Genomic DNA, 16,924 nt, shown 5'->3' with positions numbered 1-16,924 from the left:
TTCATTGCAGTGTTAATGTAAGCCTACCTGTGACAATAATAACATCTGTTTTCTGTTCTTGTCCACATCTAAATTGCAGCCACCCATTCACCAATCATTTTCACAAAGAGTTTTTTGTGTGAATCCACAAGAGATATTTTAAACTATGAATGGAAAGAGGCTGTGTAGCGTAATACCCTAACCTTAAATTTCAGTTGTCAGGGAGAACACAAATCTTGGGAGTTTCACACCCTCAAGATCTTCTTTTGTAATAATAAATAATAATAATACACACAAAATGCCCACACTTTGGCAAATCTGACCACAAGGCTGTGCTCCTGTTCCTGGCATATAAGCAAAATGTGAAGCGGGAGAATCCGTCAAAGAAAGTTGTGCATTGTTGGTCTGAGGAATCGGATGATCTCCTACGGGACTGCTTAGAGTCAGTGGACTGGTCAGTATTTAAAAACTCTGCGACCAGCTTGAATGAATACGCCACAACAGTAACTGACTTCATTAGTAACTGTGTGCCAAAGAAGCAAATCTGCGTGTTTCCCAACCGGAAACGCTGGATGAACAGGGATATCCACTACTTGCTGAAGTCTAGATCTGAGGCGTTCAAGTCAGGCGACCCCGACCTCTACAAGAAAGCCAGATATGATCCAAAGAAATCCATCAAAGATGCCAAAAGACAGGACCGGATCAAGCTCGAGTCCAGGCTAGCCACACGGATCCCCGTCGTCTATGGCAAGGTCTGCAAGACATAACGGGCTACAAGAAGAAGGCATGTAAAATCGCCAGCTCCAATGCACCCCTCCTTGATGAGTTCAACGCATTCTATGCCCACTTTGAGCAAGAGGTCAGCGAGAGCGAGCCCTCTACCCCAGAAGCCGTGGATGAACTTGTATCTGAGATCACCACTGCAGATGTCAGAGCAGCCTTCTCGAAGGTCAACCCACGGAAAACCACTGGCCCGGATGGGGTACCCAGATGAGCACTCAGGTCTTGCGTGGATCAGCTGGTGGGGGTATTCGTAGACATCTTCAACCTCTCTTTACAACAATCTGAGGTCCCTATCTGCTTCAAGAAGACGACCATCATTCCTGTACCAAAAAAAAGTCAAGTAGCGTTCCTTAATGACTATTGTCCAGTGGCTCTGACATCCATCATCATGAAGTGCTTCGAAAGGTTAGTCATGGCACGAATCAATTCCAGCCTCCCGGATTGCCTTGATCCACTACAGTTCGCCTACCGCTGCAATAGGTCCACAGCAGACTCCACCTCCATGGCCCTGCACTCTACCCTGGAACACGTAGATAACAAAGACACCTATATCAGACTCCTATTTATCGACTACAGCTCAGCCTTCAACACCAGCATTCCAATGAAACTCATTTCCAAACTCCGTGGCCTTGGCCTCGGCTCCCCCCTCTGCGGCTGGATCCTGAACTTTTTAACCCACAGGCCACGATCAGTAAAGATAGGCAACAATACCTCCACGATCATCATCAACCGGTGCCCCACAAGACTGTGTCCTCAGCCCCCTACTATACTCCTTATACACCTATGACTGTGTGGCCAAATTCCCCATCAACTCGATTTTCAAATTTGCTGATGACAACACCACAGTGGGTCGGATTTCAAACAATGACGAGACAGAGTATAAGAATGAGACAGAGAATCTGGTGAACTGGTGCGACGACAATAATCTCTCCCTCAATGTCAACAAAACAAAGGAGATCGTCATTGACTTCAGGAAGCGTAGAGGAGAATATGCCCCTGTCTACATCAATGGGAACAAAGTAGAAAGGGTCGAGAGCTTTCAGTTTTTAGGTGTACAGATCACCAACAGCCTGTCCTGGTCCCCCCACGCCGACACTATAATTACAAAAGCCCACCAAAGACTCGACTTTCTCAGAAGACTAAGGAAATTTGGTATGTCAACTACGACACTCACCAACTTCTACAGATGCACCACAGGAACAATTCTTTCTGGTTGTACCACAGCTTGGTGTGGAGCCTGCTCTGCCCAAGACTGCAGGAAACTACAAAAGGTCGTGAATGTAGCCCAGTCCATCACGCAAACCAGCCTCCCATCCATTGACTATCTATAATTCCCGCAGCTCAGAAAGGCAGCCAACATAATTAAGGACCCCACGCACCCCGGACACACTCTCTTCCACCTCCTTCCGTCAGGAAAAAGATACAAAACTTTGAGGTCACGTACCAACTCTCTCAAGAACAGCTGCTCCCCTACTGCCATCAGACTTTTGAATGGACCTACCTCATATTAAGTTTTTTATTTCTCTACACCTTGCTATAACTGTAACATTATATTCTGCAGTCTCTCATTCCTTCCCAATGTACGGTATTCATTGTTTGTACAGCATGCAAGAAACAATACTTTTCACTGTATACTAATACATGTGGGCCGATACATTTGGGCGGCACGGTAGCACACGTGGATAGCACTGTGGCTTCACAGCACCAGGGTCCCCGGTTCGATTCCCCACAACAGGGTCATTGTCTGCACGTTCTCCCCGTGTCTGCGTGGGTTTCCTCCGGGTGCTCCGGTTTCCTCCCACAGTCCAAAGACGTGCTGTTAGGTGGATTGGCCATGATAAATTGCCCTTAGTGACCAAAAAGGTTTGGAGGGGTTATTGGGTTACGGGATAGGCTGGAAGTGAGGGCTTAAGTGGGTTGGTGCAGACTCGATGGGCCGAATGGCCACCTTCTGCACTGTGTGTTCTATATTCTTTGTTCTATGTGACAATAATAAATCAAATGAAATCAATAATAATCGCTTATCGTCACAAGTAGGCTTCAATGAAGTTACTGTGATAGGCCCATAGTCGCCACATTCAGGCGCCTATTCGGGGAAGATAGTACGGGAATTGAACCTGCGCTGCTGGCCTTGTTCTGCATTACAAGCCAGCTGTTTAGCCCACTGTGCTAAACCAGCCCCAAATAAATTGACAGCTTCGCTTGACGTTAGGATTCTCATCCCTTAAGAATTAAACGGTTATGGGTTCAGGCTCCACTCCAGGACATGAACCCAAACTCTAGATTCTGATTTCAGTGATGAGGGGTGGATCTCATAGAAACCTATAAAATTTAACAGGACTAGGCAGGGTGGATGCAAGAAGGAAGTTCCCGATTGTGGGGGTGCCCAGAATCAGGGATCACAGATATGGAGCAGACCATTTCGGACAAAGATGAGGAGAAATTTCTTCACCCAGAGAGTAGTGAACCTGTGGAATTCATTACCACGGGAAGTAGTTGAGGCCAAAACAGTGTATGTTTTCAAGAAGCAGGTAGATATAGCACTTGAGCGAAGGGGATCAAAGGATATGGGGGAAGGCTCAAGCAAGGCCATGGAAGTCCCTCAAGACTCTGTTCAAATTTAAACCTGAATTGATTACCTGGTCAGTCACCTGCATTTGTTCATGTTACATTGACAATGCCTGCCGCATTTGGCTACCTGACTGCCTTATGCTATCAAATCAATTTTAAAATCCTTTGGGATTCCCCAAGGGCTCAAAAGATGCTGGATGAATGCAAGTTCCTAGCCAATAAAAATGTAAAATGAGTTTTAGAGTAATCTGGGGTGTCTGCCTACAACTAAATGAAGAAAATGGCCTGCAAGCACTGCACATATCAGGCATCGCATGCTATATTACCCTTAGGACATGATGTCTTCATAACTTCTGACAGATCTCCATGAAGGATGGTTTGGCAATACCAAGTGTACCTTTGTCATTGCAAAATCATGTCAAACTCCCCTGGCCATTATCTTCAGCACTACTGAACACACACGAGATATCACAGCAGACAGGAGGAGGCACGATGCTGTGTTCAATATTTTTGTTTGCACACTTAAGAAGTTGACACTTTCAAAGCACCAGTCTGCAACATTAAAAAAAATCACTTAACACAGCACCTTTCAAAAGCAGAACCAGAATCCCCGTGGATAAATGGATCACCAGCTGTGGCACTGAATGACATAGGGACTTGGCAGAAACCTGATTCAAGCTCTGGTCTGTATTCAGACATTTCTATTGGCCTTAGTGTTCCAGAAGAGAGATATAGATTTTTACTCTTGATCCAATCAATGTATGGGAAGACTTGAGCTCAAATGTGATTTTTAAATAATTCAGAAACACTTACTGCCTAAATTCACACATGAAAAAATGGTCCAGAAGAACAGAGGGAGTAGGAGCTGGAGTCAGCTACTTGGCCCTCAAAGCCTCCTCCAACATTCAATAAGATCATGCCTGATCTTCAAACTTAATCCACCTTCCCATATGCCCACATATTCCCTAATTTCGGGGTTGGTTTAGCAGAGGGCTAAATCGCTGGCTTTGAAAGCAGACCAGGCAGGCCAGCAGCGCGGGTTCAATTTCCGTACCAGCCTACCCGAACAGGCGCCGGAATGTGGCGACTAGGGGCTTTTCACAGTAACTTTATTGAAGCATACTTGTGACAATAAGCGATTTTCATTTTTTCATTTTTCATTTCATACCTAAAATCTTATCATCCATCTGATGATGGACTGAAAGTTTGCCGTTACCAATGAATCGCTATCTCGAAAACCAGGTTTCTAACACCATCGGCTTTTCAGGAGGTCACTATCCTTGTTCTGAGCCAGAAACAAAAGAATTGCCGCCCCCAATCTGTGGCACTCGCCCAATATCAATGTGACTATTGACCAGAGTAGATTGGAAATCTCCAGCAAGTCAATGAGGAGTGAAAACAACACTGAATTGCTACAGAAAACATTTGGTCAAGGAGCTCACATGACTAGGGATAGCACTGGATCAGAGTTAGTAAACAAGCAGGAAACTGTGCAGGAGTTCAACAGCCGAGAACAACCTGGCAGCAGCAATCACAGGTTGGCAGAAGTTACAATTGCTTCACTGATGGAAAAGAGAACTGACTTTAGAAAATACAGAATTTACATGGGACGAGCAATCAGCTAAAGAAAATGGCTTGGAGATGACTTATGTGGGAGGAAAGTGTGCAGAACACCATCCACACAGAGGCATCCCATCAACAGTGAAAGAAAGGTCAAAACAGAACTCGTGCAGAGAATAAGGGCCAGCAAACAGACTGCTCCTGATGTATAAAATCAAGAGTTCCACAGTGAACCAAGACAAATGAAGAGACGACAAACAAGACATTTAGAAACTGATCAGGAAAGCAGAGAGCATTAGAAGTGTCAAACAACACTATAAACATATTTGCAGGAGGCAAGTCAAAAAGGAAATGGTGAATTCATTGAAGGATCCTAAGAGGTGGTATATCAAGTTACTAATAGATTGCAAATATGCTGAACATTTTCATTAATATAGGTTATCCTGAGCTGTGTCCCCAGTAAAGGCAACAAATTTCCTGTGAGGGGGAAGGCACCACCAATGTAAATAGAAAATTTAGATAATGCAGTTGCTGAAAGCCTACAGGGCATTCCAGGATAGCAAATGTAACAGTTTGTTGTGCTTTATACAAGACTATTGTAGCAAGTACTTAGACCTAAACTGTGTGCAATCCCTCAGGAGGACAAGACGACAGGTTCAAAATAGTAAAAGGCAACAACAGACAAATGAAGAATCTAGAGCTCGGGGCAGTAATCTCTGGATAAAGGCTCAGCCATTTCCAGCTGATGTGATGAGGAATTTCTTCACTCAAAAGGGTCTTTATCCCAGGGAGCAGTGGATGCCAGTGGCTGAGTATAGTGAAGATTACGATAAATAGAATGTTAGCTACTCAGCACGGTAGCATAGTGGTTAGCACAATTGCTTCACAGCTCCAGGATCCCAGGTTCGATTTCCAGCTTGGGTCAGTGTGTGTGAAGTCTGCACCTTCTCCCCATGTCTGCGTCGGTTTCCTCCAGGTGCTCCGATTTCCTCCCACAGTCCAAAGATGTGCAGGTTAGGTAGAATGGCCATGCTAAATTACCCAGTGTCCAAAAAGGTTAAGTGGGGTTACTGGGTTGCGGGAATAGAGTGGAGGTGTGGGCTTGAGTAGGGTGCTCTTTCCAAGAGCCAGTGCAGACTCGATGGGCCGAATGGCCTCCTTCTGCACTGCAAATGCTATGATGATTCTCAGGGAAATCAAGGGATATGGGGATAGGATGGGAAAGTGGATTTGAAGTAGATCAATCATGATTTTATTGAACAGTGCAGCAGATACAAACGGGCATATGACCTCCTCTTGACTCTATTTTGTACATTACTGGGGGAATGATCTTCATGAAGAAGGTGTTCGACATTTGGAATAGACTGCAGGGCAGGGCAATGGAGGGAACATCCCTGGAACGGTTTAGAAAATAATTAAATGCAGCAATGGGGAAAAAATGTTGATCATGGTTCTGAAATAATTAATTAATATATTACGAAAAACTTGCAAATCCAAAATAATTTTGTGAATGGATTATTAATTTTTTCAGACTTTTTTTTCTTGCAGAACAAATTATATCTACATTTCAGGGAAAAATAACGGAGAATTAGGATGGAACTTCCTTTTCATGTTTCCTTGTGCTTGTGTGTATGTTTTTAACACACATGCACACACAACAGCAAGACCAACAGATGGGAGATTAGCGCCCACACAGGGCAAAGTCTCCATTTGAATGTTGTTCTATTGGAACCACCTACTTTACTGAAATTTGAAGCACATTGTAAAATCTTAGACATATACCACAAATAGTCCAACAATTAAATTATATGCGTGTCCTGGCACAATAAAGTTGTTCTTCCATTTTGCACTTTAACATATGAAGTATTCGTAGTGGTTAAAGACCCACCTCTTAAAGGTATGGTGGAAAGAGCAATTTAAGGTGAAGCAATAAATATCACACACATACTAGATTAAGGGCAATTTTTAACATGTTGTTGCTAACACACTACTAACATTGTATTCAATTCAAAGAACATGACAGCTTTGCCCACACTGAAGCATGGATTGAAATGCCTTGTTCAAAACTTACTCCCCAAATTGTTCTGTTTAAAAAATAATGTGGCCTTTAAATTTTGCCTTTGGATGATTCCATATAAACCTTCGACTCATTCACCTGACATTCCTCTGCCTGCTAGATTAGCCAGGCTTTAACCAGTTTTAAAATGAAATGAGTTAACACCTTCTCTAAAATAGCACAAGAGAATTTCAAGGGAACAAAATGAGTGCTTGTAGACAATAACGCAAATTCCAGATCATTTGCTTTTGAGATGGAGGGTGTTACACGAGGGAGATATTAGGAAATTGGATCCAGAAACGAAATTGAAGATGTATCAGGCAATTTAGGTGTTGAACAGACTGAGGAAAAAAAATTGCAGCACGGATTTTGAGGCCACACCTGGCCAAATTACGTTGTCTCAGTAAGAGTTCAGCTTGTTAGTGGGAATACACAGGGTGCCCCAGATCCATTGTCCTTCAGGACACTCTTGTCTGACCAGCCATTGGCTCATCACGGAGTCTGATGGACTCTTTGTCTGTCAATGGGAGGTTAGTTGCATATCAATAGCATGGCCCTGTTTTTTTGTATAAACAGGAGAGTGAGAGCGTGTGAGAGAGCACGAGAGAGAATCCTATTTTGAACAGGTACAGGGAGAAGGTGAGAGAGATCATGAAAGTTGCCACTGAAGCAGGCTTTGGAAAAGGGTTCAGAACAAATTTCCTTTACAGAAGAAAAATTGCTTTATAAATGCAAGTATCACCTTTGCCAGCCTGTGTAATTAGAACAAGAGCTGCATGATCATAATGTGCTGTTTAATGGGAACTAGTGTGTTAAGATTAAGAAACTGCATGTAATCTGTTAGTGATAGAGTTAAAGTTTAAAAGTTTAAATATTGTTTTTTTACTTTTGTTTTAATAAAGTTTGTTTATAAAATAACCAAGCCCTATTTCTTATATTATTACTCCCGGAACAAATCAATTTTTCCGCACAGCCTTAAAACTTAAAAAGAGTTATGGTTCTGGTCCAGTCTCTGAGCCACTGTTGGAACCTGGCCAGTCGACCGTAACAAGGGGCTAATATTGATCATACATCCACTTTTTTAGAACAACCCATCAGCTTTTCCAATCACCCTAGATTATCGACAATCAGAATCCAAACCAATGATTGAGCAGGATTGAGAGCAAGAACTGGGGCGGAATTCTCCGACCCCGCGCCGGGTAGGAGAATCACAGCGGCACTGCACGAATCGCGCCACGCCGCCAGCGAACGGCAGCGTGCGAATGGTGTTGGGCCGCATGGCGAATCACCACAAAAGGCCGTAGTGGCGATTCTCCGGCGGCGCCGTGATTCTCCGGCCCGGATAGGCCGAGCAGCTGGCCGAAAAAATTCCCACCAGCGGCGTTCTAACATGCTCTGGGCCGACGGGACCTCGGGGTTGAAGGGTCTGGAGGCAGCCTGTGCGGGGGAAGGGGGGGGGGGGTCCAACCTCGGGCAGGCCCTCCGTAGTGTCCTGCCCAGCGATCGGGGCCCAAAGATCGGCGATCCGACCTCTCTGGCTGTGGACCTCTTCCGTGCGGCTCCTGGGTCTCTGCACCATTTGGTGTTGGGGCAGGCGTGGGGATGATGGCCAGTGTGCATGTTCTAGTTTTCGCCGGCCCAACTGCACATGTGCAGACACCACGGTGCTGCGTCGTTTACGTGGTGCTGCATCTCCAACATCGCTCCGAGGCTGCGCCCCTACGCTTCCCACCACGCCCCTTCTCGTCTCCTTGTCGGCCGGAGAATGCCGTCTCGGAACGGGCGCCGGCAGCGAGGTAAAACGCGCCTGCACTCTGTCGCCGGAGCGGAGAATCGCGGCCTGCATGTTCCAAAAATATCATTGATAGAAATGTATAAGTTGGCCATTAAATCCTCGAAAAAAATCATTCCAAAATTGGAGGATTAACTTCTTCACCAAATATATGCAAAACTACGATTTGGGGTCAAGACAAATAGAGTTATCTTGTACATCGGGACAACTCATAGGCTGTGATTTATGGTAATTAGACAATGATGACAGCAAGGCATTACCTCAGAAATTTAGAAGACATGACAAGAAAAGAAAATGTGTGGTCAATCGCCTCAGGCCTAAATTCAAATAATTGCCTTCACACTCATGTATCCACTTTTTTTTTTAATGCTTTAGAATTTTTTGGCACACTGTTTTACTCCTTCCTTGTTCATTTGCTTTTTTTTTTAAAAACTTAAAGTGCCCAATTCATTTTTCCCCCAGTTAAGGGAAATTTAGCATGGCCAATCTACCTACCCTGCACATCATTGGGTTGTGGGGGTGAGAGCCACGCAGACACGGGGAGAATGTGCAAACTCCACCTGGGCAGTGACCAGGGGCCGGGATTGAACTCAGGTCCTTGGCGCATGAGGCAGCATTGCTAACCACTGTGCCACTGTGCTGCCCACTTGCTTGTTAATTTGTATCCTTCGTTAAAATAAAATGGCAAATGGCCAGAAAGTTACTGACAGCACCAACAGCCACTACACTTGATGTAGTTGATTTTTAAAGGCACCTGCAGGTAGACAAAAATCAATAATTATGATATTATCAGTTTCACTACCTGAAACTCATTAGAAAATAGTTAATAATCACAAATGGATAGGATTTCACAGCGGATGGATGTAGTTTTGTGATGTTCTCTGTTTTCTTTGTCTGTATGTCTTGAATGCATAGTGTTGAACAAAAAACATCAAGCTAAGTAAATTAACAAAGCTGATTTATTAACACTACTTAAATAAGATTCAAATACATTCCTAAAGGATAAAGTTGCTAAAATAAACTATGCTAACTCTAACTGCAGTACTCTCAAATACACAAGCACCCTATCACATATTTAAACACCTTAGAACATACAGTGCAGAAGGAAGCCATTCAGCCCATCGAGTCTGCACCGACCCACCTAAGCCCGGGGAGGCTCTCCACCTATCGTGACCTTAACTGGCTCTTCCACCCTCCCCCCGTAACCCAATAACCCCCTCCTAACCTTTTTTTTGGACACTAAGGGCAATTTAGCATGGCAAATCCACCTAACCTATCTTTGGACTGTGGGAGGAAACCGGAGCACCCGGAGGAAACCCACGCAGACACGGGGAGAACGTGCAGACTCCGCACAGACAGTGACCCAGCGTGGAATCGAACCTGGGACCCTGGCGCTGTGAAGCCACAGAGTTATCCACTTGAGCTACTGTGCTGCCCTGAGGTTACAGAGGAGATAATCGGGTGTAAATGAATGCATATTTTCAACTCATACAAAATGTAGTAGTGAGCGGGAACTGCCGGTGTGTTTCCCTACGGTCGACCCGACGAGGCCATGACCGGTATCCAATGTCAATTAGGGCAATTAATGGTGCCCAACAGACTTCACGCCAGAAATGAGTGCCTGCACAGTGCTCAGCAGTCCACGCCAATGAGGGACAGCAGCACTTAAGCCGATCTCAGACAGCAAACTCCATACAGCAAGCAGCCATTCCACCACACAGCCCAGCTCCACGATTTGTTGACGCCGATCTGGCCCGACTGTTGGACGCGGTGGAGTCCAGACAGAATACCTTGTTGCCCCAAAGGGATCGGAATGTCAGCCACAGGTCAGCCAATGCCGCCTGGAAGGCAGTGCCAGCGGTCGTCAGCACAGGAAGTGTCACCAGGAGGTCTGCCACCCAGTGCCGCAAGAAGCTCAACTATTTCCACCGAACAAGTGAGTTGGCATCAGCCACCTGGTACTGGTCCTGGTTGCCATCCCTGCCCCCCCCGCCCAATGGGTCTGTGGTTGGCAGCGCACCAGCCCCCCAGCACAATACCATGCCTGTGCCCGAGCACATCCTAAAACCCACCTGCGCACCCACGCATACTAAGCCCGTGTCCAAACCTGACCCCTGCAATAGCTCCCTCCACCCCCCTCCCCCCAGATGCATGAAGCGCGTGGCCCACCATGCCCACTCTCTGTCCCCACTGGAGGTGTCCACACAGTCAGCAAAGGGCCAGGACAGGCGGCAGGGTGGCAGACATCAGAGTCCTCACCCCTATGAGGAACTGGCCCTGGAGACTGTGGGGGTGGTCAAGGACCGATTGGTCATGGGCATCGAGATTGGTCTGCGCAGCAGGGGTGAGGATCCACCGGATCCCACCTAGGTGATATGTTACATGGGAGGTGCTGCAGTGCAGGTCCCAGTCACTGAGGAAAATGTCCCAGATGCAGGTGAACATTGGGGAGTCACTGCAGAGCGTGGCCCGTTGTGGCATTGCTGAGTGCATCGATACCATTATGCAGACAAATGAGAGCTGTCAGGATTGGCAGAGCCAGATCACAAAGCAGCCTCTGCAGCTCAATGCAGCTGCCCCGCCATCCCAAGCTGACAGTCGGGCACTACGGGCACCGACCAGCAGGAAGGAGCACTGGAGGCCGACCCGGAGCCGCCCTACAGGGAGACAACGGCAGCCACCAGCCCCCTCGAGCCGAGCCCACCCACCCCACCTTACAATGGCGAGTCTCGAAATCAGCGGCTGGAACAGGGTGGCAGAGCAAGGCATGTGCCACCAGCAATTTGGCCCTCCGGCCCCAGATCCTCCAGAGGACGTCCGCAAGAGGCATCAAAGGCCAGAGGGCTCGGTAAGTAGCAGGCTTCCTCCACCTCTGATCTGCATCCTGGGGTCATACCTGGACATCGTGGCAGAGCATGAAATGCTACGAAGATTGAAAGGGCACTGGAAGGGGGGCACCATCAGTAGCTAGGGACAGTTAAGGACACGATTGTACACCATTAAAATGCATTACGCCTGAGACATGTGAAGCCTCTGTCATGGTATTCTGTATTGCAGGCCAGCCTGCTTCCCCCTCCCCAAATTGTCCTCACCCAGCCCCCCCAAGCACAATGGTCCTAGATCCGAGGCGTCCCGTCAATGCACACCATGTCAGAGGCACAGCAGACAGACTATGTCACAGATTGAGGTGCACTAGAGCTCATCTCGCATGGGTTATCATCACCCTCGTGCCTAATATATTGAACTGCTGACTGTGCCGACAGAGGCCCTGGAGTGGTGTAACAGTCCTCGGAGGGTGTAAGAGGGCGATTGCCAGGGAGATAGCGGGGGAGGAGGATGGGTGCATGGGTGGGAGAGGTGGTTCGGGTGGGGGGAGTGGGGGAATGGTGGGTGGGATGGGAAAATGGGGTGAAATGATGGATGAAGCCACGCCCTATGAGAAGCGGGTGAGACTGAGGGCCTCCTTGGTCCTTCTGTCATGCCAGACCCTCAACGCTGCCTGTTCTCTTAAAAGACATTGAGATCTTAATGCCTTAAATTTGGACATATTATGCAGTTCGATACACTGCTCAATGACAGCCCAGATGGCCACATGGGCCTTGTTATATCGGGTCTCCGCATCGGTCACCAGTCTTCACACTGGCGTCATTAGCCAAGTCCTAAGTGGGTACCTCTTATCACCCAGGAGCCAACCAGTCATCCTTGGGTGTCCCTCGAAGATGCCGGGATTTCTGACTGCCCCAGAATATTGATGTCTTGGACACCTGCGCAAGATCTTCAGGTGGTAGACGCACACAAATTGGCTGTTCAGGGAACAAAACCCCTTCCTGTCGATGGAGGGAGCTAGACCACCCGGTGTGCGCATCGTGCATGCGTGCCATCTATTACCCCTTAGACCAAGGGGCATCCCAGCAATGGTGAAGAATCCAACTGCCCGGGCATCTTGATGAGTTTGCTCCAGGTCAAAGTTTATATAGTCAGCTGCCTTAACAAACAGGACACCCGTGATTTCATGGATTCACTTGTGGGCTGTTGTTTGGGATATGCCGTGCAACACCCTGCTCGAGCCCTGGAATGAACCAGAGACATAAATGTTCAGGGCTGCACCGGGGGGGGGTTCACGATATCATCTATACCGTGATATCTATAAGGAATTGGTGAGACCAACAATCAATCAGTTATGGCTTCCACCCTGGTACCCTCTAATCCCCTAAGCCTCCCCCACCCTTACACGCCCTACCAGGTTTCAGGTTGCCATCCAATGAGCCGCATGTGCTGGCGGACCCTCACCCTGCACACGCATCCCCAGCCACAGCAGGGGCCACTGGACCCAGATCCCCACCAGGAAAGCACTGGGGCCAGGCTTGGGCCCCCTCCCCCCGAATCCTCACCCTCTGGTCGTGGGGGTATCCCCAATGCTGTGGCCCAGCTCTTGAGTGTTCAATTGTTTTCAGGCTCCAGTGTCCATGCCTCAGTCTGGTTGGGATACTAGGCTGCCATACCCGCCTGCGACATGGTACATCTACCCACGGAAGTCCAATTGAGAGCTGTTGAGTGCTCACATTACTAACATTGTCAATGCCCATTCCATCAGAAATTGCAACTGTAAACTTGTTACATTGCAATTCCGTTCCCTCACCAGCAATGTCACCATTTTATAATGGGAATTTGCAAAGTTAGAAGTTAACAGACCCAAGGACCTAGAAACTGTGGAAAAATAACAGTGGGTTCGCAGCACCCAACCATATACATTGGAGAAAGCAGAAGTTCTGGTGAGGAACAGACACAGGTCACAAGCCACAAACTGCTAAATGATTCTACTGCTCCACTTTTGGCCTCAAAAGAAAAATAAGATCTAGCTGTTAACAGCCTCATGAGTTTTAAGAAACTGCAGCAAATACAATTACAAAAGGTAACAGTGATACCTGATGTCGTAAAGCCTGACAATGACGTAATTTATGATCCACACATGGAGCTCAATCTTGGAAGGACCAAATTAAAACTGTGGAGTCTCACTCTCTTTGGAGACACAATAGATAGTTAATGGAGAAGGACTAAAAACAGAAAATACAGGACAACCTCAGCAGGCCAGCTTTGACAAAGGGTCATCCAGACTAGAAACATTGGGTGCGATTCAGCAACCATGTTGCACCCAGAGAGAAGCTGGACGCGACAGGTCAATCCCGGAAGAGCCCCAATCGGGCTTCACGCTGGGCTAAGAGTCACCCAACTCATCAAGCCTAGTGCGTCTTTATCATGCCCTCGCTGCGTGGCCTCAACCGGACACCAATTTCTATTAAATTATTTTCCTTAGGCTCCCCCCACCCCACCCCCAATCCATCCAATCACTCGGTGTTGAATATAACTCGGATTCACGCAACTTCCTTCCTCTGTCGTTCACTTGGTTTCTTTCCCTCTCCTTACATTTTATTGGTTAAGGAAATAGCCCACTGGACCCTGTATTCATGAGGTCCCAGTTGGACTATCGATCTCACCACCTCGTTATTAACTTTTATTTCCCAACAATTTGCGGTATATGCAGGGCGAGGGGAAAGTCCAATTAACTGCACTGGCCACAAATGCCACTTCCGAGCTAAGATTCTTAATATTAACAAACATAACTTCACTATTTCCATCAAACCCAGTCATAACTAAAATATTAGCCAGTAAAACGTTATGAAGGTGCGCTTCCCTTTATTAACTCCATCACTCTCACCCACTTTAGTACCACAGTGTCACAGTATAACCAATGTGCAGGCCTGGATTTTGTGATCAGTGAAAGCTTTGAGAAAGCTTCCCACACTAATCCAGCAATCACCATGGTGGGAATTTTCCTTTTTCCGATGACAATTTAAATCGGGTGCAAAGTCAAGGGGATCTGCAGGAATTCAGCAGCAGTGATGTCAGCAAGCAGGTCAGCAGCTAATCAAACGGAGCTATTAACACATTGCAAACCAAGACGTTCGAACACTTTAAATCCTTCACTATTTGCTGGCAGCAAATAAATGGATGATTGTACTAAGATAGAAGTTAAATCCTTCACTATTTGCTGGGAGCAAGTAAATGGATGATTGTACTAAGATAGAAGTTAAAATAAAGATAGACTGGGTCAAAATCCTGGAACTCCCACCCCAACAGCACCATGGGTGTACCACCACAGTACTGCAGTGGTTGAAGAAGACAGCTCACCAGCATCTTCTCGAGGGCAATTAGTGAGGGGCAATAAATGCTGTCCTTGCCAGTGGGCCCGTATCCCATGATCTGACATTTCAGGTATATAAAATTAGCTTTCCTGGGCCAGTGAGAGTAATTAGCAGCCATTAGGAAGTTAATACACCATTAAAACCCCAATTACACTCATACTGCACCTTTTTCAGTGTTTTTTTTACAGCAATACCAATCGTGTTTAAGTGGAAGCTCTCATCAATTCTGGATTGCAGTGAGGATACAATAACTGTCTTTGAGAACATCTACCTTCTGGAAAAGGGTGCGTGTGTCTGAATGGCCAGAGTTCATAGAATGTCTTCAGTGCAGAAGGAGGCCATTCGGCCCATCGAGTCTGCACCGACCCTCTGAAAGAGCACACTACCTAGGCCCACCCTGCCCTATCCCCTGTAACCTAACGTGCACATCCCTGGATGCTACAGGGCAATTTATTATGGCTAATCCACCTAACCTGTACATCTTTGGACTGTGGGAGGAAAACAGAGTACCTGGCGGAACCCACGCAGACACGGGGAGAACATGCAAGCTCCACACAGAGGCCGGAACCGGCCTCTGTGTGGAGCTTGCATGTTCTCCTTGGTGCAGTGAGGCAGCAGTGCTAACCATGGTGCCACCATGCCGCCCGGTGCTGTCAGTTTCAGTGGCGTAATGGCAACAAATGTAACCAGTTTACTATTATCACTGCAGCAAAATCCTGCCCATAAATGTTAACGGAAGGAAATTTTGTTGATAAATGTTTGGAGTTAAAAGCTTAGGGTCTCTAAATATTCATCAATGTATGGCACCAGAACATTTAACTGAAATCTTTTACAGGCTTGTAAATCCTTCTTATATATTGATCATTCTATAGATTTTTATTATAACTATTTAATCAGCCTTTCTCCAAAAACATTACATTGGTATGTTATCCAGATGCTGTAAATGAGCTGATCTCGTGTCAGCTGATTAATAGCCCACACTAAATCTATGTTTGGGCTGTAAGATAACTACTTTATTACCAACAGTTTGGTGTTGATATGAAGCAAGAGCTGTAAAGCCATTACCAAAAGGCAATTTCCTGCTGCTTTCACTTCATCAAGCTATAAAAAACACAAAGTTTAAAAACTTCCATGTGAACAAATGAAGAAAAAGTGAGTTTGAAAGCTCTCTCTTAAAGTTTCAATGTGGAAAGCGAGTGCATTACAATAAATGTATTTTTGTGAAGTTCACCAAATGTTCACGAACAAAAAGAGAGCGCTTCAAATTCACTGGTCAAAAAGTGTCACAAAAGCTGGTGCTCCAGGGGTTTGCCAACACCACATCTCTAGGTAGTTGTCTCATGCCTATGGTAGTGCCTCAAGCAGTGCAATGCCTTCATTCCCTTTGAATACAATTATACATTCTCACCTTCTGTGTGTCCAACACTGGGAATTTATTGAGCCTCTTTAATATAGGAAACCTCCCATGGTCTTCGGAATTTTTACAGTGCAGAAGGCGGCCATTCGGCCCATCTAGTCTGCACCAGCCCTTAGCAAGAGCACCTTACCCAAGTCCATATCTCCATCTCCCCTCCACCCTATCCCCGTAACCCCATCTAACCATTTTTGGACACCAAGGGCAATTTAGCATGGCCAAATTAATGTTTCATGACAGTACAGTGACACAGTTCCCTCACAGCACCAGGGACCCGGGTTCAATGCCAACCTCGGGTGACTGTCTGTGCGGAGTCCCTGTGTCTGCGTGGCTTTCCTCCTGATGCTCTGGTCCAAAGATGTGCAGGTTAGGTCAGGGTAGGTGGATTGGCCATGCTAAATTGCCTCTCAGTGGCTAGAGATTATGTGGGGTTACTGGGATAAGTCTAGGTTACAGGCCGAGGTAGGGTGCTCTTTCAGAGGGTCGGTGCAGATTTGATGGGTCTCCTTCTGCCCTGTAGGGATTCTATGACAAACAAATTGGGAGCAGTGGTACTAGAGCTAACT

The 16,924-nt window shown here is 46.6% G+C and overlaps 1 protein-coding gene across 8 annotated transcripts in view; it reads right to left on the bottom strand.

The window, feature by feature from the left end:
* LOC119965089 (polycomb protein SCMH1-like) overlaps positions 1-16,924 on the bottom strand; it is a 331,788-nt gene that overhangs the window by 265,354 nt on the left and 49,510 nt on the right. The gene's annotated exons all lie outside the window — the stretch shown is intronic.

Source organism: Scyliorhinus canicula, chromosome 1 (genome assembly GCF_902713615.1).
Source record: "Scyliorhinus canicula chromosome 1, sScyCan1.1, whole genome shotgun sequence".
Classification (NCBI taxonomy): Eukaryota; Metazoa; Chordata; class Chondrichthyes; order Carcharhiniformes; family Scyliorhinidae; genus Scyliorhinus; species Scyliorhinus canicula.
This window is presented reverse-complemented; position numbering and strand designations above follow the sequence as displayed.